Source organism: Gossypium arboreum, chromosome 10 (assembly GCF_025698485.1).
Source record: "Gossypium arboreum isolate Shixiya-1 chromosome 10, ASM2569848v2, whole genome shotgun sequence".
Classification (NCBI taxonomy): Eukaryota; Viridiplantae; Streptophyta; class Magnoliopsida; order Malvales; family Malvaceae; genus Gossypium; species Gossypium arboreum.
This window is the reverse complement of record NC_069079.1, coordinates 104,457,910-104,483,316: the sequence shown is the minus strand read 5'-3', so window position 1 is coordinate 104,483,316 and position 25,407 is coordinate 104,457,910. Positions and strand designations below refer to the sequence as shown.

The following is a 25,407-nucleotide window of genomic DNA, read 5'->3' as shown; positions in this document are numbered from 1 at the left end:
CAATATAAATATTTTTAAGTTAAGAATGAATTTTAAATTTATCTTCTAAGGTGCAAAAGTCGTCAATTTAAAAAAATTTTAAGTCTGTATTTTTATTTTTATTTTTGCACTCTTTTGTGTATTTAAATTTTAAAATGCATAAAAAGACATTCAAATGTCTTAAAAAAATAATTAAGCATCTACTTTTTTACATTCAATTGGATACTTAAACTTTCTAAATGCATCAAAAATCCTCAAACTTTAAAAAAAACAATTAAGACCTTTCTTTTATTAAAATTAGAAAAAATCTATAAAATCTATAAATTTTATTAAATTTTATTAAAATTAGAAAAAATATAAAAAGTAAAAATATTAAAAATTGTAAATTTTATAAAATTGTAAAAATTATAAAATATAATAAAAATTATAAAATTTTATAAAGTCAAAAGAAAATTATGCAAAATGTAAAGAAATATAAATTTCGTAATAATTTTTATAAAATTATCGTACCAAAAGAAGCATTTTATAATTTTTCTATAATTCTTATAGATTCTTATTTGTTATCATCTTTCATCACATGTCGCGTTGTGTTGCGACACATGATAACTTTAATTGAAAAAATTAGAGGTCATTCATTTTTATGATTTTTATAATTTTTTCATTTTTATTTTTAATGATATTTATAAAAAATATAATTTTAATCAATTTTAAAGTTTTATATTTTTATTAAAATTTAATTTTTTTCTAAAATTTAATTTTTTCTAATATTTTCCTAATTTTTAATAAGAGTAGGGGCTTAATTGCTTTTTGAAAATTTTTGAGGGTCTTTTTATACATTTTGAAAGTTCAAGTACCCAATTGAGTGAAAAAAAAGCAGGGGATTAATTGCTTTTTTTGAAGAAGTTTGAGGGCCTTTTGAATGTATTTTGAACGTTTAAGTGCTCAAGTAAATGAAAAAGAAAAAAGAAAAAAAGAGGAGGGGCTTAATTGTTTTTTTTAAAAAGTTTAAGGGCTTTTTATACCCTTGAGCCTTTATCTTTTAAGTATATTCACATGAGATGTAATTTACTTCAAATATATTTGTATTAAAATAAGTCATTCTCGTTTAGGAGAACATGTTTTGAAGTCCATTTATCCTCCTATTTAAGATTTAAAGAAGGATTATAAATAGTTTACGGATTAGGAATAGTTCTAGGCATTAAAGTAACATTGCTAACATTAAGCACTGATTTGAGTATAGGGATATATGAACTAGAAAACCTAAATCTTAACATCAAGATCATGCAGAATGTAAAAGCATTCAAAAACAAACCAACAACTCAAAAAAGATTTTATCTAAAACCACGTTAACAAGGATGATGGTAAATATAGTTTAATAGTTATACAACTCAGTGATTTATATAAGAAAGACAAAATTAAAAAAAATCAAAACACAATCATATGAGATATTTCTGATGCCCAAACAATGAATTTGACTTGAATGTCAAGGGAATCAAACTGAAACTCTGATAATCCAAAAAATCACAGTTTTCAGACTTAAATAATGTTTTTTATATGCTTCAACCCGGAAGAAAAGTATAATACCATGTTAAACAATATTATGAATAAGTTTATGTCATTTCAATTAATATAAAGAAGTAGAAAGTTGTTATAATTAGAAAAACCAGAGTGCAAGACCCAAATTAATCTTCAACTAGGTGCTTAGTTTGATTCTCCATCCTCAAATACTCCCCAATATCAGCCCGATGAAGCACAACAATGGCATTAGGATCCAATTTCCTACAATCTTGAGTACTCTTAGCTACAATCCCAAACCTTAAAGGCAAATCCGACATTGAAAAAATGACAACTCCATCACCAAGCGCAATTGTCACGAGCCACAGATCAAAGCTCGTGATAAATGCACACAAACTATTCCATGGAGGTCAATTAATTAAATAGGGCTCATTTGACTCACTTGAACTGACCTGATTCATGGAACATATGGAGAAGACCATCTACTTAAAGCTTGGTGGCCCAGTGGAACACTCTAGGAAAACTAGAGCTATCATGTGTAACATCCCGAATTAGGGCCTAGTCGGAATAGTGGTTTAAGAATAACAAATTTGACGTTAAAATAATTATTTCATGATCATTATGAGGTCTAGGATATGAAAATAAGCATGTGTTAAAGTTTTATGAAGAAATTCTATATGTAAGGTGTCCAATTGGAAATTAGGGACCAAATTGAATAAATTGCAAAACTTGGGTTCTAGAAGCAATTAGTATGAAATTTCTATGGATTATTAATTATAGGTCCTTAAAGAGTAATTTTTCCAATTTTTAAGTTTTCGGACAAAAATGGGCTTGCATGGAAAATTTTGAAAGTTTAGTAAGGAAGGGCATTTTGGTCATTTGGTAATAAACTAAATAAAAAGGGAAAAACCAAGCTAAAATCAGCTCATTTTCTTCTCCATGCTACCGAAATTCTAAGGGTCTCCATATCTAGGGTTTTCAACATTTTCAAGCTCAATAGTAAGTGCTCCCTAGCCCCGTTTTTAACGTTCTTTGTATTTTTAAGATCCTCGTAACATGCTCTCTCTATTTCTACCCATATTTCAAGCTAGGTTTCATGTTAAAAAATTTACCCATGCATGAGATGTTTGTGTTTTGATGATTTATAGAGGAATATGAGAGTTTAAAGGATAGTAAACAACTTTTACTAAGTAGTTTTTCTTGGAAATGGCTTAAGGGACCATTTTGTAAAAGTTGTGAAATGGGTAGAAAAATGTGAAATGAAAGAAAATATGGGCTGTTATAGGGAAGAAAAATATTTGGCTAGGCTTGGGTAACTTAGAAATTTCATGCATTTCATTATACGAGCTTTAGGACTAAATTGTAAAAGTGTGAAAGGTTAGGGGCAAATTGGTCATTTTGCTCGGGGTGAGTTTTAAATCTTAAAATGAAAAATGTGATGTATTAATAGTCAAATTTTATTGATATAGACCCCGAGGAACCAATCCCGGAGGTCGACCGTGGAAAACGAAAGGTTTCGGAATAGCCGAAATATGAAATTGAAGCAATTACCAAGTAAGTTCGTATAACCCGAAGTAAATCCTTAATATACTTAAATATGCATGTTCTTGAATGTATGAAAATTTAGATATTCATTGCATGATAATTCATGTAATGTGTTTGTGTGAATGAAATATGATAAATGTCCCGGTTGAAATAGAAAGGGAAATCCGATGGGTAAATTATGGCTTACATGACATGAGATCCTGCATGTGTTGCAGAAAAAGATTTAGCCCATACGGGTAATTCGATGATCTCAAACTAGAAAGGATCTAGCCCAGACGGGTGTTCCTTGAGTGATCGAGCCTCCCGAAGAATATAGGTGCATTAAGGATTTAGCCCGGTGGGTAATCCGATTGAGGACTGAATTTAGCCTGGACTGGCAATTCAGATCCGAGCTTATGAGAGCAATTTTCATTAAGAGGGATTTAGCCTGGACTGGTAATCACGCCGTAAGAAATAAAGTTCACGGGAGTGCGTACTTAAGATGATCACTTGTATGACTTGACGGTAATTGGGCTATCCATCGAGATTTCTGAGAAATTCAACGGGATTAACATGAGAAATAGAAATGGAAATATTGAATTGATGAGCTCATATAAGACTAATGATAAGATGCACTGTTATGAGACTAACTTGATGAATGAGTGCATGAGACTAACTTGATGAATGAGTGCATGTGATAGGGAAACTATGTGACAACCCGAATTAGGGCCTAATCGGAATAGTGGTTTCGTGACCACAAATCCGAGATAGAAATAATTGTTTTATAATTATTTTGGGGTTTATGATATGATTGCATGATTGTGTGAAAATTTCGTGATGAAATTCTATGCCTAAAGTGCTTAAATTGAAAGTAGGGACTAAATCGAATAAGTTGCAAAATTTGCATCCCAGAAGTTTTTAGTATGAAATTGTTTTGGAATATTAATTAGGAGGTCTTAAATAGCAATTTGACCAATTTTAAGTTCATGGAAAAAATTAGGACATGGAAGGAATTTTTGAAAGTTTAGTAAGGAGGGCATTTTGGTCATTTGGATATTAAATGAAATAAAATGGGAAAAATAACACAAAATTGATCATCATCCTCCTTAGTTGCTGCCGAATTCTCCTCTCTCCATAGCTAGGGTTTCTTCAATTTTCAAGCTCCATAGTAAGTGATTCCAAGCCCGTTTTTAATGTTCTTTACGTTTTGGAATCCGGAAGCTCGATTAAGCTTATGCTAGTAATAATTTAACCTAGGGTTCACATTTGGAAAAATACCCATAGGTGAAATTTGTGTATTTTGATGTTTTATGATAGAATATGAGGTTTTAAATTATGTTAAATAACTTGTGCTACTCGGTTTTAAGTGAAAACGAGTAAAAGCAGCATAATCGGTAAAATACCTATTGTTCATAACTATATGATAGAGTGAGAATTTGATGTTGTTGTAGAAGAGAAAATGTTCAGCATATCATAAAATATAAGAATAAGGGCTGAAATTAAATTCCGAGCCTAGGGGCAAAATTGTAATTTTGAAAAGTTAGGGGCAAAATGTAATTTTTCCATGATGTTATTTTTGGATTGAAATAAATAGTATGAGTATTAAATGAGCTAAATGTGTTATTATAGATCAAGAAAGACGCGAATTGATCTCGAGCGGGAAGGAAAAAGTTTTGGACTAAATTGCAAAATTTCCACATTTTGCACCAAGGTAAGTTTGTATGTAAATATTACAATAATTTCATGTACATTCTTATATTTCAGCCTATTATATAAATATACTAGCTGATGTTAAAATATAAATCGGCTATTGGAAGAATGGAAATAAATATAGAGAGAGATCCGGTTGAACATTCTGAGAGATCGAATGAAATAGAGGGCGTAGCTAGGTCACATGTATGATGCTGAGTGCACATCATGTGTACAAGAAAGCTACGAGACACCTGTAGTAGCTAGGTCACATGTGTGATACGAGATGTATCCCATGTAGACAAGAGAGCTACGTGAAAGATAAATGTAGCTAGGTCGCATGCGTGATTCCAAGTGAAGGACACCATGTAGACAAGAGAGCTACGTGAAAGATAAATGTAGCTAGGTCGCATGCGTGATTCCAAGTGAAGGACACCATGTAGACAAGAGAGCTACGAGACAAATCGGTTGGGTCGCATGAGTGGTACTAAGTGTTCACCATGTGTACAAGAGAGCCGAACTAAGCGAAGTATGATGGTGGGGTGTGTCTTTGAAACCATTAAATATCGAGGATTGATCCGAATTGTTCAACGGGATGGTTTTGTGGTGATATTGTGGTTTGGACCTACACTTATGGTGAATGAAATGTGGTGAAAATGATTTGTGGTATATACATATATAAGATAAAATGAGGTTAGCATAAAGAATGTGTGAAAGAGTGAAATTAGCATTAAAACTGTTTTTAGATGGTAGCAGTGATGTGATTTTGAAAAATCACCAAAAATAGGAGGAATATAATTAGAGGTTGAATGAGATGTGAAATTAAAGTTTAATGAGTCTACTTTCATATAAAAGAAACAGAGCAAGCAAAGGAATTCTATATTTTGAGATATTTACAATTGTATGTGACTTGCTCAGGATGAATACGTGATCCCCTATTCCAACTTTGAAAACTCATTAAAAATTGTACAAAGCAAATTAAGAAATATAGTTTACATGCCTAAATTCCTTATTGAGACTAGTTTTAAATGAAACAGACTTCAGGGTTGTTTGAATTGTGTACTGAGAGAAATTCAATTTGTAGTGAACAGAGGTCAGATCAGTCGAGCTGTGTAACAGGGGAAACTTTAACTAATAAACTGTACTAATCGGCTAAACCAAAAATTATAGAAAAAAATTAGCTAAAATCTTTATGAGTCTAGATTCAGGGAAATTTTACGGATTTTAATTTCGAGTTTTGTAACTCGAGTTATGATTTATTTAGTGAATATGACGCAGCAGAGACAGCTTAATCAAAGTGGAATGAATAGTGAAGTTAAAGTAGATATACTTGAATTGTTGTGTAAACATGTTAGATTTTTTTTAATTAGTATTTACATACTTACTTACTAAGCTATAAGCTTACTTTGTTTCTCTCTTTTGTCTTATAGTGTTCTTGACTTGCTCAGGGAGTTAAGGATCGTGAAGATCTATCCGCACTATCATACTTTAGGGTATTTGAACTAAACGTTTTGAATTATGGCATGTATAGTAGGCTTAATTATTTTGTTACGTGTCATATTTGTCTAGGTTTAAAATATTAGTTCTGATTTCGACCAGCTAATTTGTACAAGCCATTAAAGTTGGCTAATATTGTTCAAGACATATATTATACGATGCACTATCAAATTGGATGACATATTTATATTTCGGTTATGTTTAATGGTATGTGTTATGTTCTGGTAATACCTTGTATCCTGTTCCGGCGACAGTAACGGGTAAGGGGTGTTACATTTAGTGGTATCAGAGCTATGGTTTAGTCGATTCTCGGACTAATAAAGTGTGTGTAAAAGTCTAGCTATACATGCCATAAAAATATTGTGATAGTGTGGTGACTCGATTATTCTAAAGCGTGTTTTGTTTTAATATAGTAATGGATCTGAAGGAACTGCGGTGATGATCTTTAGTAATGCGCCGCTCCGCACAAGGGACCGCTTGTGGAAAATAGACCTGAGACATTGAGACAAGGAGATGAGGCTCGGGATGCCTTTCTCCAAATGATGAACAATTGGTATCTTGAATTTATTCGAGCAAATCCAAATGCTCAACCTCCTCCACCCTTCCTATACCTCGGGCGATTCTCAGAGTGCTCAAGGTATAGATTTGGTAAGAATGAACAAGCCTCCGGTTGACAAGATTCGAAAACAAGGGGTCAAGAGTTTAGAGCAAAGGTCGATGATGATCCCGAGAAGCGGAATTCGGCTTGAAAATTCTACCCGTGTATTTGATGAGCTCTCATGTACACCCGAGGAATGCTTAAAGTGTCTTGTATCACTTTTGAGAGATTCGACTTACCACCGGTGGAAGACTTTGGTTGCAGTGGTGCCAAAAGAAAAAGTTACTTGGGATTTCTTCCAGAAGAATTTAGAAAGAAATACATAAGTCGTGATTTATTGATAAAAAGCGGAAGGAGTTCCTTGAATTGAAGCGAGGGAAAATGTCATGGCGAGTATGAGCGAATTTGTAAGACTCAACAAGTATGCCCGAGAATGTGTGTCCACCGAGGCCATTATGTGTAGAAGATTTGAAGATGGGCTGAATGAGGACATTAAAGTGCTTGTAGGAATTTTGGAGTTGAAAGAATTTGTAGTATTGGTTGATCGAGCTCTTAAAGCAAGAATTGAACAAAGAAAGAAGAAAAGCTGCTATTGAGGCCCGAGATGTCGAAAAAGACAGATAAGCAAACCATTTCAATCTCAACCAAAGAGGTCCAAAGAGACAAACCCTCGAATGACAGTTTCAATTGGGGATTCACACGAGATCGTGGTAGAGCATATTCGGGTCTAAAGCTCAAGCTACTTGGTGGCAAGTGTGGTTAATGTGCGACCTAGAAAGCCCGAGTGTCGAAGAATGTGGCGAGCAACATTATGGTGAGTGTTGGGGACCGAGCGAGCTTGTTTCAGTCTTGTTCTCATGAGCATTTTATTAGAGATTGTCCGGAGAAAGTTAAAGAAGAAAGATTTGAGTGCTAGGCGAATACCACCGCTAGTAGAGGTAGACCACCGAGAAATCTTGGAGGTGGGACTAGTAGTAAACGGTGATGAAAGATTTAACGGCAAGATCGAAGCTAGAGCACTGCTAGAGCTTATGCTATCGTGCGAGAAGATGCATCATCTCCGATGTTATTCTTGGTACATTTTCTCTATGATACTATTGTTATTGCATTGATTGATCCCGGTCCACTCATTCCTATATTTGCATGAATTTAGTATCCAATAAAAAGTTGCTGTTGAATTTATTGAGTTTACGATTAAAGTGTCGAACCCTTAGGCCAATATGTGCTAGTTGACAAGGTTTGCAAGAATTGCCCATTAATGATTCAAGGTCACTTTTTCCGGCCAACTTGATCTTGTTACCATTTGGTGAGTTTGACGTTATCTTGGGAATGGACCGGTTAACATTGTATGATGCTAAGGTAGATTGTAAACAAAAGACACTAGAGTTGAAATGTGAAAATGGAGAAATTACGTGGGTTGAAACAGATGAATCAAATAAATTGCCTATGGTGATTTCGCACATGTCTGCACGAAATACATGAGAAAAGGGTGTGAAGTTTATCCGGCTTATGTAATGAATATTGAGTTGCCTCAACTGAAATTTGAATCGATCATCATAGTCTGTGAGTTTCGGATGTATTTCTGAGGAATTGCAGGTTGCCTCCGAACGAGAGATAGATTTTGCCATTGATTTGTTGCCGGCATCTTGCACCGATCTCGATTGCTCCATATAGAATGGCTCATTGAATTAAAAGAATTGAAGGCTCGATTGCAGGGAGTTAACGGACAAGGGATTTGTGAGACCGAGTTTCTCTCCCGGGTGCTCTGTATTATTCGTAAAGAAGAAGGATGGTTCAATGAGACTTTGCATTGATTACCGTCGACTTAATAAGGTGACTATAAAGAACAAGTACCGCTTCGAGGATTGATGATTTATTCGATCGGTTAAAGGGGCCACAGTGTTTTCAAAGATTGATTTGAGGTCCGGTTACTACCAATGAGAGTTAAGGAGTCGATGTCGAAAACCGCCTTTAGGACAAGGTATGGACATTATGAGTTTCTTGTGATGCCTTTCGCTTAACAAATGCTCCACTATATTTATGGACTTAATGAATCGGATCTTCCGACCATATTTGGATAAGTTTGTAGTAGTGTTTATAGATGACATTTTAATTTATTCTCGAGATGAGTCCGAACATGCCGAACACTTGAGAACTATATTGCAGATCTTGAGAGAAAAGAAACTATTTGCCAAGTTTAGTAAAAGTGAGTTACGGCTTCGTGAAGTCGGATTTTTGGGCATATAGTCTCAAGTGATGGTATTCGGTGGATCCAAGCAAGATTTCTGCGATCGTTGATTGGAAACCACCCAAGAATGTATCCGAGGTTAGAAGCTTTTAGGCTTAGCCGTATTATAGACGTTTTGTTGAAGGATTTTCGATGATTGCCTCTCCTATGACTAAGTTGTTGTAAAAGAATGTTAAGTTTGAATGGACTGATAAATGTCAACAAAGTTTTGAAAAATTGAAAGCACGATTGATGAAGCACCAATTTTAGTACAACCCGAGTCGGAAAGGAGTTCGTAATTTATAGTGATGCATCATTGATGTGCCTTGGATGTGTGTTGATGCAAGAGGGTAAAGTGGTAGCTTATGCTTGAGACAGTTAAAACCGCATGAGAAGAACTATCCTACACATGATTTGGGCGGCATTGTTGTTTTTGCCTTGAAGATTTGGCGACATTATTTGTACGGTGAAAATGCGAATTTTTACCGATCACAAAAGTTTGAAGTACTTGATGAATCAAAAGGATCTGAATCTGCGACAATGAAGATGGCTTGAATTATTAAAGGATTATGATTTAGTGATTGATTATCATCCGGAAAAGCAAATGTAGTTCTTGACACCTTGAGCGAAATTTCTTTTTACTTTGAGAGCCATGAACACGGGGTTAGCATTGTCGATGATGGGTCAATCTTAGCGAGATGAGAGCTAAACCGTTATTTCTCCGTTGATTTGTGATGCTCAAAAGAATGATAGTGAGTTGCGGATCATGAGAACTCAATGCGAATCGAGTTACGACTCAGATTTTCGAGTTGGACCGGATGACTGCTTGATGTTTCGAGACAGGATATGTGTGCTTAAAAACGATAAATTGATTCGAAAAATATTACATGAGGCGCACAATGGTCATTTATCGATTCATCTGGTAGCACAAAATGTATAATGATTTAAAGAAGTCATATTGGTGGCGGTATGAAAAGGACATTTCTAAATTTGTAACCAAGTGTTTGATCTCAACAAGTAAAAGTTGAACATCAAGTGCCTTGGGATTACTTCAACCGTAATGGTGCACGAGTGGAAATGGGACAAGATTACCATGGATTTTGTAACCGGTTTGCCTTTAACTCCTAAAAAGAAGGATCTTTGTTTGGGTAGTGGTTGATAGATTAACAAAGTCACCCACTTTATACCAAGACGTACCGATTACTCACTTGATAAATTAGCGAATTATATATTGCTGAAATTGTGAAGTTGCACGAGTACCTATGTCTATAATATCGATAGAGATCCAAGATTTACCTCGAGATTTTGGAAAAAGTTACAAGAAGCTTTGGGTACAAAATTGAACTTTAGTACCGCATTTCATCCACAAACAGATGGTCAAGCGGAAAGAGTAATCCGGTACTCGAAGATATGCTTAGATCTTGTGTTTTAGAATTTGGAGGTAGTTGGGAGAAATATCTATCTTTGATTGAGTTTGCCTACAATAACAGCTTATCAATCAAGTATACAAATGGCACCGTCTGAAGCCTTGTATGGTCGTAAGTGTCGAACTCCTTTATATTGGACCGAGCTTAGTGAGAAACAGATTCATGGAGTTGATCTAGTTAAAAAACCAAGAGAAAATAAAAGTAATTCGGATTGCTTGAAAGTCGCTTCAGATCGACAAAAGTCATATGCGATTTAAAAGAAAAGAGATTGAATTTCGGTGGGTGATAAAGTGTTCTTGAAGGTGTCACCATGGAAAAAGATTCGAGATTTAGTCGAAAAGGCAAGTTGAGTCCGCGTTTTATTGGGTCGTGCACGGATTCTTGAGAGATTGGACCATGGCATATCGGTTGGCCTTACCGCAGAGTTAGAAAGAATTCATAACGTGTTTCATGTATCAATGTTGCGACGTTATCGTTCGATCCTTCACATGTGATTTCCCAACGAAATTGAGATTCGATCGGATATGACCTATGAGGAGAAACCAAGAAAGATTTTGGCTCGAGAGGTTAAACAGTTAAGAAATAAAAGTATAGCTTTAGTGAAAGTATTGTGGCATAGACATGGGATAGAAGAGGCTACGTGGGAACTGAGGAAGCTATGAGGAAACAAGACCCAAACCTCTTTCTGGTAAGATTTTCGGGACGAAAATCTCAAAAGGGGAGAATTGTGACAACCCGAATTAGGGCCTAATCGGAATAGTGGTTTCGTGACCACAAATCCGAGATAGAAATAATTGTTTTATAATTATTTTGGGGTTTATGATATGATTGCATGATTGTGTGAAAATTTCGTGATGAAATTCTATGCCTAAAGTGCTTAAATTGAAAGTAGGGACTAAGTCGAATAAGTTGCAAAATTTGCATCCCGAAGTTTTAGTATGAAATTGTTTTGGAATATTAATTAGGAGGTCTTAAATAGCAATTTGACCAATTTTAAGTTCATGGACAAAATTAGGACATGGAAGGAATTTTTGAAAGTTTAGTAAGGAGGGCATTTTGGTCATTTGGATATTAAATGAAATAAAATGGGAAAAATAACACAAAATTGATCATCATCCTCCTTAGTTGCTGCCGAATTCTCCCTCTCTCCATAGCTAGGGTTTCTTCAATTTTCAAGCTCCATAGTAAGTGATTCCAAGCCCCGTTTTTAATGTTCTTTACGTTTTTGGAATCCCGGAAGCTCGATTAAGCTTATGCTAGTAATAATTTAACCTAGGGTTCACATTTGGAAAAATACCCATAGGTGAAATTTGTGTATTTTGATGTTTTATGATAGAATATGAGGTTTTAAATTATGTTAAATAACTTGTGCTACTCGGTTTTAAGTGAAAACGAGTAAAACGACATAATCGGTAAAATACCTATTGTTCATAACTATATGATAGAGTGAGAATTTGATGTTGTTGTAGAAGAGAAAATGTTCAGCATATCATAAAATATAAGAATAAGGGCTGAAATTAAATTCCGAGCCTAGGGGCAAAATTGTAATTTTGAAAAGTTAGGGGCAAAATGTAATTTTTCCATGATGTTATTTTGGATTGAAATAAATAGTATGAGTATTAAATGAGCTAAATGTGTTATTATAGATCAAGAAAGACGCGAATTGATCTCGAGCAGGGAAGGAAAAAGTTTTGGACTAAATTGCAAAATTTCCACATTTTGCACCAAGGTAAGTTTGTATGTAAATATTACAATAATTTCATGTACATTCTTATATTTCAGCCTATTATATAAATATACTAGCTGATGTTAAAATATAAATCGGCTATTGGAAGAATGGAAATAAATATAGAGAGAGATCCGGTTGAACATTGGAGAGATCGAATGAAATAGAGGAGCGTAGCTAGGTCACATGTATGATGCTGAGTGCACATCATGTGTACAAGAAAGCTACGAGACACCCTGTAGTAGCTAGGTCACATGTGTGATACGAGATGTATCCCATGTAGACAAGAGAGCTACGTGAAAGATAAATGTAGCTAGGTCGCATGCGTGATTCCAAGTGAAGGACACCATGTAGACAAGAGAGCTACGTGAAAGATAAATGTAGCTAGGTCGCATGCGTGATTCCAAGTGAAGGACACCATGTAGACAAGAGAGCTACGAGACAAATCGGTTGGGTGCATGAGTGGTACTAAGTGTTCACCATGTGTACAAGAGAGCCGAACTAAACGAAGTATGATGGTGGGGTGTGTCTTTGAAACCATTAAATATCGAGGATTGATCCGAATTGTTCAACGGGATGGTTTTGTGGTGATATTGTGGTTTGGACCTACACTTATGGTGAATGAAATGTGGTGAAAATGATTTGTGGTATATACATATATAAGATAAAATGAGGTTAGCATAAAGAATGTGTGAAAGAGTGAAATTAGCATTAAAACTGTTTTTAGATGGTAGCAGTGATGTGATTTTGAAAAATCACCAAAAATAGGAGGAATATAATTAGAGGTTGAATGAGATGTGAAATTAAAGTTTAATGAGTCTACTTTCATATAAAAGAAACAGAGCAAGCAAAGGAATTCTATATTTTGAGATATTTACAATTGTATGTGACTTGCTCAGGATGAATACGTGATCCCTATTCCAACTTTGAAAAATCATTAAAAATTGTACAAAGCAAATTAAGAAATATAGTTTACATGCCTAAATTCCTTATTGAGACTAGTTTTAAATGAAACAGACTTCAGGGTTGTTTGAATTGTGTACTGAGAGAAATTCAATTTGTAGTGAACAGAGGTCAGATCAGTCGAGCTGTGTAACAGGGGAAACTTTAACTAATAAACTGTACTAATCGGCTAAACCAAAAATTATAGAAAAACATTAGCTAAAAGCTTTATGAGTCTAGATTCAGGGAAATTTTACGGATTTTAATTTCGAGTTTTGTAACTCGAGTTATGATTTATTTAGTGAATATGACGCAGCAGAGACAGCTTAATCAAAGTGGAATGAATAGTGAAGTTAAAGTAGATATACTTGAATTGTTGTGTAAACATGTTAGATTTTTTTTAATTAGTATTTACATACTTACTTACTAAGCTATAAGCTTACTTTGTTTCTCTCTTTGTCTTATAGTGTTCTTGACTTGCTCGGGAGTTAAGGATCGTGAAGATCTATCCGCACTATCATACTTTAGGGTATTTGAACTAAACGTTTTGAATTATGGCATGTATAGTAGGCTTAATTATTTTGTTACGTGTCATATTTGTCTAGGTTTAAAATATTAGTTACTGATGCTCGACCAGCTAATTTGTACAAGCCATTAAAGTTGGCTAATATTGTTCAAGACATATATTATACGATGCACTATCAAATTGGATGACATATTTATATTTCGGTTATGTTTAATGGTATGTGTTATGTTCTGGTAATACCTTGTATCCTGTTCCGGCGACGGTAACGGGTAAGGGGTGTTACAAACTATTTCATGCTTGTTGGAATTAGTGCCTAATATGGTTGTATGCTAATTAACCAGTAACTTTACTTTCCAGTTATCCTGACTTACTAAGCATATAAATGCTTACCCCTTCTCTTTTCCGTATCTTACAAAGCTCGTGGACTCGTGAAGATTGGAAGACGGTTGGAGAATCAACACACTATCGACTTGTTCTGCTTTGGTATATAGATACTTTTATTTTGTTTAATGGCATGTATAAATTTTTGGTTATTTTGTTATATGTGTCATTTGGCTAGCCAATGTAAGAGCCTAAATGGTATACTTATTCTTTTATATATGGCCATGAGATATGGCTCATATTGATGTAGGTTGTAAACCTATTAATGATGCATGTCTATGTTTAAATGTCTCGTGAAATATGATAATGAGGCTTATCATGAGTGGATGATTGAAATGGGACCTAATAATTTGATAGTGGACATAGCGTACAATGGTATATGGATATAATATGGCCTAAGTGTAAAAAGTAAAATGTGTCATGTTAATCCCTAATACGAAAAGAAAATTTTAGCATGTACTAAACCAATTAGATGAGGTTAACATGTAGTGAATTATGTCAAGGTTGTTTAAGAGTATAATTAGGCCATGTTAAATACCATTGAAGTCTCTAAGTGTGTATAAATGTTAGAGGGTGACTAAAGGCTTGGAAAATAGCCCTAAAAAGGTCCACACAGGTAGACACACGGCCATGTGTCTAGGCCGTGTATGACACGCGATCAGCCCCCATGGGCGTGTTGCTCGACCGCGTGTCCCCTACACTTAAAATTTTATGTCAGTTTGCATGGTAGTAAACACACAGGTAGAAACACGGTCGTGTGTCTCAACCGTGTGGAGGACACGACCTAGTACACGGGCGTGTGCCTTGGCCGTGTGCCTCAAAATGAATGATGACGTCATAAACAAAATGTCCAGGTTTTTGGACATAGGCAATGATACAGGCATGTCTAGGTCGTATGAAGGACACGGGCGTGTGCTTGGTCGTGTTAAAATCCCTATAAGTTCGAAATGAAAAATAAATCCAAATAATTCAACATGGGTGGGTCACACAGGCTTGTCCCTAAGCACACGGGCATGTGCTTTGCCTCCACACGGGCGTGTGAGGCATAACCCTAGTAATTTTTTTTCTAAAATTTTCTATAGTTCTCGCTTTAGTCCCGGATCGCTTTTAATATATGTTTTGGACCTTGTAGGTCCATAATCGGGACACTATGATGTCGTTTAGTCGGTTTTATATTAGAATGAAATTTTATAATATGTATTTTCCGAAAGTGTCCGAGTATATGTCTGGGAACGCCTTGTACTTATCCCGATCTCGGGTACGGGTAAGGGGTGTTACATCATGGTTAATATTTGTAATCCTAAAGGATAAGATTGTATAAAGTTAAATCCCTTAGGACTTTCATCTTGTAAATAGGCTTTAATCTTGACTGTATATATAATTTAAACTGTATCGTTGGATCTGAAGGAGCTCAACTATAAATAGAAGATTTCTCCCTCATTTGTAATCATCTCATTCATAGTTATTGAATATATTAGAGAGCATTTACTTAAACGCCTTATGTGCATTACTTTCTTATGGCTTTTTTGTTCAAGTCGAGCTCCTTTGTCTTTTAAGTTTGTTTTTGCTTTATTTAAGTGACTTGGAGAATTTTTGTTGTGAATTCTCATCTTTTGAGAGTTAGGCTAACTTAGGCAAATTTGAAGCAAAGGATTTGCTTAAGGTTGTATGATTTGCCAGACTAAAGTTCTAGCCCCATGACACAATGCTCTCAGTTATCTTCCTTAACCTACCTTTCAAAATATGGTTTGTGTAAAGAAACAACATTTTGGCAGTAAGTTTTAGCCACACCTTGTGCTTTCAATTTGCATCCAACCGGTTTAAACATTAGATGGTTAAATGGAAGTTGCCTCCATATCTATGCAGGTTCCAATAGAAGCCAGGTTGGGTCTGGCTATGTTGGTGGCTCATTTCACTAGCAAGTTACTAACGTAGTAGACTTTGTTCTTGTTGAGCCTGAAGAAGTAGTGACCTGGGTCTTTATCGGGTCCTTTATGAGATGGATTTTGGACTATGTTGTTCAAGTTGTTGGAGGTGAATTTGAACAATCTTTGCTTCAAGGTTTGGGCATATGTTGACTAGCTCTTCCTATGGATGGGCAGTGTGATTCATTCCAGTGAGATTAAAAATTGTAATGACAGTGAGATTAGTTATTGTAATAGTGAGATTAAAATCAAAGGTAGGATGTGTTTGGATTCAAACACAACTTTAATGGTGAGATAAGAATATCAAATTACTATTGATAACATTAAATTAAAATGTATATATAATAGAATATTAAAATATTTTACAAATTATATTTAAATCAAATAATTAAATATAATTAAATTGTATTTATGCTATATAAATAAAAATTATAAAAAATATTTTTATTAAAAATTGAATTATATTAAATAATGTCATATTAAAAGTATGTTATGTGTATTAAATAAAATAAATAATAAAGGAAGAATTGGAGAGGTAAAATAGTAATTATCCCTATTTTTGGACTTCCAAATCAGTTCCCTGGAGCTTTTAACTCTGGTCAATATTTTGGGTTACAGTGAGGTGAGAAATGTTCACTGGTGTGTTGCCAAACACCTCAACTGAAGTTGCATTGCAGTTCAATTTTTTTTTTTACTCTTTAAATCTCACCACACTAGGATTTTAGATGATGGGATACTTAGGTTTCGGGTCGATTTAGTCATTTTTAGTTCATGTATTTCATTCCCGCCTAAGGATAAATGTTAAATTCATTATGTTAGGTTATATTATTTCCCAAATCTGGTGTGGTAAACTTATTATTGTATGTGTAATGCCATGTCATCTTGTTATTTTACCATATTATTCATTAAAAATCTAGTTAATGGATTAACAAATTTTGTTTGTGTCAATATTGAAATTTCAAAATTTGAAAAGTATAAGGATATAGAATGATGCAACCTGAGAATATGATGGATTAAATTTGAAACTATACACATAATACAAGACTAGTAATTAAATTTAACTACTATTATTTGAGTCAGGAGTAAAATTTCAAAATTTGAAAAATAAGGGACTAAATTTTACCAATTCGAAAAGTAAAAAGACTAAAATTGATCAAATTAAAGTATAAGGATTAAATCCACAAATTCCACAAAGTAAAGGGGACTAAATACATAATTTTCACAAAGTAAAGGGAGTAATAGCCAAATGAATAGCTGTTAAAATGGGTTTTAGATGATGGGATTTTTATGTTGTAGCTCATGCCCACCAGTTGGATCCAGATTAAGCAACAAATCCTTTGGGTTATAATAATGTTTAAATGATTGAATTTTAATGTTCCAGCTCAAGACCAAGATTTGATCTGCAATTTCTTCCCCTCTAGAAAATGTGTTTTAAATGATCTGATCGTATCGCATGAGCCTAGAAGCCCCAAAACCAATAGTTAGATCCACATTGAGCTGTGTTTTTGGTAAGGTTGGGCAGCTAGAGAACGAGGTTGGACTTCAGGCAAGTTTAAACCGGGTTTCTTATGATCCTAGAAGTGAAAGATTTATTATAAGATTGTCGGAATTCACATTTCGATCCCAGTCGAGAAGTTAAAACAAAAGTTTTAGGAAGAGAGTTATTACAATAATAATAAATAAATGATAGAAAATACCTCCATTTATTTCTAAGTGAGCCGGCTAGCTTCGACTCTAACAACATTCAATTATTTCTACCCTAAACGGGGTCGATGAAGCTCATGGACGTTTGTAGTGCTCAAGGTTATAATTGAGTGATTATCTTCTTGTAGGTTACTGTATTTCTACTATGACCTTCACTAAAAAAAATTTAGGAAAATTTTTTACCAAAATATTTAACCATTTACCAATTTTTCTAACATCCTTAGAAATATTAGTAAATTCTTAAAAATATTAATAAATTGTTAGATATTTTATAACTAGTATATTCGAATAAGATATATCCAAATTTGAAAGGGTCTATCCACATCCGCTCTAAATCTGCATCAGGTAGTAATTTCAACATCCGAATTTACATATTATCTTAGTTTGCAAAATTCAAATTAATACCTGAATCCGCAATCCAAATTGTCTATCTTTAGTTTCAACATAATCTATGTCTGGTCTTTGATGAAACCCTTGAGCCACAAGTTTTACCTTATAACCATCAATGAATCCATCAAGTTTGGTTTTGATGGGATGTATCAATTTGCAACTAATCAAATTTGTTGCATGTGGTAATAAATTAATGAAGTCGGTATATAATTTAATATATTTAGTGTAAATAATATTTAAAATAAATAATATTTTTAAATAACTGAAGTTGGTATGATAATTTAATTTAATAATAAAATACAATACCCAAGTAAAAATAAAAATATATTATAGTTAATAATATATTTATACCTATTTGCTTTCTAAGTGAATATATAAATTTACTTCAGTCAAAATATATATATATATATATATATATATATAAATTTACTTTTTAAAAAAATTAAAAATAATAATATATAACATATTTAAGGTAAATACTATTTAAAATGAATAATATTTTATAAATAAAATTAGTTGGTATCATATATTAAATTAATAATAAAATAAAATAGCAAGAAAAAATTAATATACTATATATTATACAAAGTAAAAAATTAATAAATATAAAGTAAAAATAAAAATATATTGTTATTTAATATTAACATGATGTTTTCAAATTATTTAAAACTATTTATATTTATAAATATATTTTCAATAAAATATTTTTTACAAAAAAAGACTAATTTAAATTTTAAAATATTATAAAAATATATTTGGAATAAAATTTGAGAAGTTTATATATATATTATTTATATAAACATTTTAATTTTTAAAAAATTAAAACTAATATCTATTTAAAACATCACTATAAAAGAATACAAAACAATCAAATATTATTTTGGTTGATACATATAATCAACCCATGCATCACATGGGTATCCAAATTAGTTATTGGCTACTTTATTAGACTAACATCGTATATATGATAATTTTATTTTAATTTTTGTTTTTGTTTAAAATTTTTATTGTATTGATAATTTTTATTATAATTAATATTTTTAAAATATAAATTATGTAATTGTATAATTATAATTTGCACTACCAAACATAACATAGAATTATAATGTAATTACACTCTATTAGCCAAATATAAATAGGAATTACAAATCTTTGTAATTACAAGAGAGTGTTATAATTACACTTTCAACCAATTACTCTGTGTTATCCAAGCAAACCCTAATAAAATTATCAAAATATTTTTTTTACTACACCATTTAAATGGTATATACATCAATTTAGAAAATTAGAATTATATTAAAAGGTAAAGTATAATATAATTTTTTTTTAAAAAAGTAAAACAATAGGCTAAATTTGCTGAAAATATCCAAATAAAAAAAATTAAGGAAATGGATCGATTTTGGTGAGAGAAAGTGAAAACGTGCCTTAGTTGATGAGTTTTCTATTGAAAATGCGTCCTACAGGGCATATTTTCAGCCACCTTAGTTGAAAGTGCATTCTATAGGGGTCATTTTCTGGCTTTTTTAACATATCAGCTCATTTGGTTAAATGATTAAATGTTAGTGGTTTTATTTTTAAGTTTTGGATTTGATTCCTCTCCTACTCACATTTGTATATTTTTTATTTCATATTGTTTCAAGCTTATTCTTTTTTTTTTACTTTTAATTGATATTTTTAATACATTAGCTCCTCTAGTTAAATGGTTAAATTATAGTGATTTCATCTTTGAATCTTAAATTTGATTTCTCTTCTAAGCACATTTGTATTTGTTATTTCATGTTGTTTCAAGATTTTTTCAAAAATTTAACTAATATTTTAATTAGTAAATATATTTTTTAAGTTTTTATTTTTAATTAATAACTCTTTTATTTATAAAACCAAATAATTATTGTAAACATCGTTATGTTTAATAAGTATAATTTTAATATGTGTAATATTTATTCTTCAATCCATATCATGACTGTAGTAAATTTTAGTATTATATATTTTTGTATGTGTATTGAAACACATATAAACGTAATGGTATTTGAAATATTATACCTACAATGTGGATGAAAAATAATGATATTTGAAATATTTTACATATAAAATAATAAGTATATTTGAAATAATTATTTCATTTTATAATATTAGAAATCACCATACCTACAGATAGGTGGAGAAGATAAATATTTGACATATAAATATTATATATGGAGAAAAATATATAAAAAAAGTTGATATTTATATGATATATAAAGGAGTTAGTAATTTCAAATATTTTTAATATAATGATATATATATATATATATATGATATGACTTGAAGAGCCTACCCGATAAGTGGCACGTTCTTCCGTCTAGCAAAGTTTTAGGTTACGATTGTGTTTTTTGATTTGTGTTTATCGCTCTTTACTTTGCCGACAATAAAGTTTAGTTTTTTTTTTTATTTTTTAGGAAATTTTTTTGCATAGGTGCGATTACACAAAACTACCTTTGTAAAGAATCCAAGGTTCTTTAATTTCAATCCAAGATACATTAATCTATTATGCGGGTTGAGATGGCATTAGTGGACAATGATTTGGCAAACTTGAGTCTTGATGAGGAAGAAGACGAAGGTTTCAATTCGCAGTAAAGGAAGGACCCCAACAACCACTATATGATTTATGCTTAGTCGGATGTGCTCTTACAGTAAGCGTGGTCAATTTTTTCGCTATGAAAAACACGACGACTAATTTATGGCATCCGTTGGGGGGAATTCAAATCTTTGAACTTGGAGAAAAACGATATATGTTTAGATTTTTCTATGAGGTTGACTTGGAACGGGTGATAAGTGGAACACCTTGGACTTTTTATAACCATCTTCTTATCCTTTATAAATTAAAAAACGGTGAGGACCCGAGTTCTGTTCCATTAGTTTTTTCTGATTATTGGGTGCAAATTCATGACCTTCCAACGAGTTTTTTTACTGATCATGTGGCGCAATTATTGGGAAATTTTGTTGGCAAATTTTTGGAACATGATACGAAATAGCTTAATCAAGGCTTCAAAAATTTCATACGAATTAGAGTTTAGATTAATATTAGAAATCCGCTGAAGAGGAAAAAGAAGATTTTGATTCCCCATTCAAATCCGGTATTTGTGAGATTTCATTATGAAAAAATATCTTTATTTTGCTTTCTTTATGGATGTCTAGGACATGGAGACAAATTTTGTCAGAATAGGATTAACCTAGGATTGAAAGAAGTGGAATACGGATGGGATATTTCACTTAAGGCACAACCTAGGAAGGTGAGCATTACTCTAAGCGTTTGGTTATGGGAAGATAATATAGGGAGTACTTTTGGGAGAAGGGCTGGTAAGGAAGATGTTTGTAATAGCTTTGGTTTACAACAAGAATTGGGATTTATTAGTCATACTTTGGGGCTTAACTTAAAAAGAAAGAAGCAACAAGAAAAACGAAAAGGGGTAATATGGCAAAGTGATGATGAGAGGGAAGATAAGGTTGAGGATATGGAAGAGATTACTATAGAGAACGAAGAAGGGAAAAAGAGATTTAGGTCAGAAAGTCATATAGTTGTGGATGGACAAGGGGAACGAAGAGGAACCTATTATAAAAATAAGATATCGGCAGTTGCTAATAGGTAAGCCAACCGGATACAATAAAAATCTTAAGTTGGAACGTCCGTGGATTAGGGAGTCCATAGGGCGTTAGAAGACTTCAGCATATGCTGAAAATTTATAATCCTCAAATTGTCTTCTTCATGGAGACAAAGTTAGATAATTCTCAAATGGAAAGAGTTTGACAACGGTGTGGATTTAATTGTGGTATTGGTGTTCTAGCAATGGGAACAAGAAGGGGGTTAAGTCTTGGTTGGAAAAGTGAAGTAGAGATCAATTTAAGAAGTTTCTCCAAACATCACATTGACGTTAATATTGATGATAGTGAAGTAGGGGAAAATTGGAAATTGATCGTTTCTATGGTGCATCAGAAGCTCGTGGAAGAACAAGGCTTGGGATATTCTAAGGAGGTTAGGGAGAGAACATGAGTCAAATTGGTTGGTTTGTGGTGACTTTAATGAGATTTTATATACTTTTGAAAAGGAAGGGGGCTTACCAAGAGATGAAGGTCGAATGGAAGAATTTTGGATAGTTCTTAATGATTATCGAGTGGAAGACGTGGGTTATGCTGGAAAGTGGTTTACATGGGAACGTGGTGATCTCCCAACAACAAACATAAAAGAACGACTTGACAAAGGGGATATAAATAAAAATGGTTATTCTCTGAATTCACAATAAGGCATTTGCCCCATTCTTTCTCAGACCATTTCCCTCTGTTTTTACAAGCCGAAATTGAAGGGATGCTTAAAAGAAGTAAATAATTTAGATTTGAAGCATGATGGACTATGGAAACTTCTTGTGAGACAAAAGTGAAAAGACTTTGGGCAATGTATAATGGAAGGGTGATGGAGAAATTAAAATTGGTAGGTAAAGGTTTACAAAAATGGGCTATGGGAATCAGGAAGTTACGAAAAGGATTGACAAAGAAGATACTAACCCGAATTGAAGACCTTGATGGAATCGAAAGGACGGCTGAAAACTTGGCTAAATTAATTGATGCTAAAATCCATTTAAATTTAGAAATTGATAAAGAATAAAAATATTGGGAGCAACGAGCTAGGTTGAATTGGTTGAAAGAAGGAGATATGAATACATAATTTTTATACAAATTTGCTTCCCATAGAAAAAGAGTAAACAAGATTGAAGAACTAGAGAATGAACACGACCAACTAATTTCTGACAAAAGAGCAATGAAGGAGGTGGCTAAATGGTATTTTGAAAATTCGTTTTTATCAGAAGGTTTTGGTAATCTTAAATACATATTGTCAGGAACTGATACGCATATCTCAGATTCTAAGTAAAGATTTACTAGCGACAAATTTTTTTCGGCTCTTAAGAGCATGGGACCAATAAAAGCAACCGGATGTGATGGTTTTCCAACTTTATTTTTCCAATGGTTTTGGCATATTATTTGACAAGAAGTTGGTAATTTCTATCTCGAGATTTTAAATAAGGGAGGACCAGTTGATGGAGTTAATTTAACAGCTATTGTGCTTATACCAAAAGTGGCAAGTCCTACCAACCTTAAGAATTTTCAACCTATTAGCCTATGCACATTTGTGTACAAGATTATTGCTAAGATGGTGGCAAATATGCTTCAACAAGTTCTTGATAAATGTATTGATAAGGCCTAGAGTGCGTTTGTTCCAGGTAGACTCATCATTGACAATATTCTCTTGGTTTATGAATTAATGAATTTATTAAAACAAAGAAGAATAAACAATAATGGAAATCTAGCACTAAAACTGGATATGAGTAAGGCATACAACAGGGTGGAGTGGTTTTTCTTGGAAAAAGTCATGCAAAAAATAGGATTTGTAGAATCTTTTGTGTCTTTGATCATGATATGTGTACGAACAGTTAATTATTTAGTTTGTTTGAATGGGGTGATAGGTGAATGTTTCAGACCAATGAGGGGTTTGCGTCAAGGTGACCCCTTAAGTCCATATTTATTCTTAATATGTAATGGAGGTTTGTCATCCTTGATGAGGCTTGCAGCTAGGGAAGGTTCTCTAAAAGGGTAAAGGTTTGTCAGAAAGGTCCATTAATCACACATTTATTGTTTGCAACAACTGCATTCTTTTTGGGGACGCAAAATTTAGGGGAGAAAATAATCTTAAAGAGGTATTACGGGAATATGAAGTATGTTCAGGTCAATGTATTAACTTTGAAAAGTCAATGGCATATTTTAGCACAAATGTCTTTAAGCAAATTCGAGAACAAGTTGCTAGCATATTAGGAATTCAAACCTTTAGAAACCTAGAAAAATATCTAGGTTTACCCAATATAGTTGGAAAGGATAAAAAAATCTTTCCAAATACTAAAGGACAGGATGATTAGTAAGGTTAGAGGGTGGAGCACTAGATTCTTGTCGGTAGGGGAAAAAGAAGTCTTCATAAAAGTAGTATTGCAGGCTATTCCAATCTACTCTATGGCATTTTTTTATTACCAAAATCACTGTGCAAAGAATTGGAAAATATTATAAGCTGATTTTGGTGGCAAAAAAGTCTTGAAAAACGTGGAATCCACTGGTGCGAATGGAATTAGCTTGGTGAGTTGAAAGAGGATGGGGAAATGGGATTTCGATGCCTTTCAAAATTTAATGTGGCAATGCTAGCTAAATAGAGTTAGTGCTTAATTTATTACCCAAATTCATAATTTGCCAAATCTTCAAAAACCAAATATTATCCAAACTCAGATTTTATGCATGCACGGTTAGGGAACTTACCATCATATACTTGGAGAAGCCTATGGTCGACAAAATGACTTCTTAACAAGAGGATGGGCTGGCGAGTTGGCTCGGGAACATAGATACAAATTTGGAATGACACATGGGTTCCGGGCTCAGATGACTACAAGATTCAATTTCTATGTATTACCCAAAATCTTGTGTTAGTCTCTGATTTAATTGAACAAGACTCAAATCAATGGAAGAAGGAATTAATTCAGCGAACCTTCCACCAAGATGACGCAGCAAGGATTCTTTGTATCCCACTCCCGCTTGAGAAAGAATTGGACAAATTTATATAGTGAGGTGAGGTTTCGGGAGTTTACACAGTACAAAGTGGATACAAAAAATTAATACAAACGAAAAGATCAACAAATTTACAGCAAAACCAAATTCTTTACAAACCTATGTACAAAGAATTATGGAAGGTGAGCTTGTTGCCTAAAAAAAGAATTTTGGTATGAAAGACCTTAAATAATTTCCTGCCTACTCTTTCTAATCTGTTTCAACGCAAAATACAAGATTCGGCGACTTGCCTAATATGCAAAAATAGTGATGAAATAAGACAACATGTGTTTCGGGACTAATTTTTTGTAGCAGGTGTGTGGACAAGGCTAGGAATTGGATGGCCCCTGGAACAAAATCAGGTACAATATAAGGACTGGATGCATTACTTATTTGAAAGAAAATCAAACAATTAGATAAAAAGTATTATGTGTACTGTATGAGGTTTAAGGTCAGCCAAATATAAGTTGCTTCATGAAAATAAGGCACAAACAGAAGAGAGATTTGTACAATTTATTCTAGACTTCATGTAGAAAATTGAAGGGGTAAATAGAAAGGTACCTGTCAACATAATAGCTAATAAGAATTGGAGGCCACCAGACTGCTTGAATGTCAAAATCAATTTTGACGTTGCATTTAAAAGGCAGAATAGTAGAACGTGTACAAGGATTGTTATTAGAAATTCCTTGGATCAAGTCTTAAAAATGAAAATATATAGAAACAAACACATACAAACAGTATTCGC

At 33.1% G+C, this 25,407-nt stretch overlaps 1 pseudogene; it reads right to left on the bottom strand.

The window, feature by feature from the left end:
* Window positions 1–1,661: 1,661 nt before the first annotated feature.
* Window positions 1,662–17,659, bottom strand: LOC108487814 (uncharacterized; annotated as a pseudogene).
* Window positions 17,660–25,407: the final 7,748 nt, after the last annotated feature.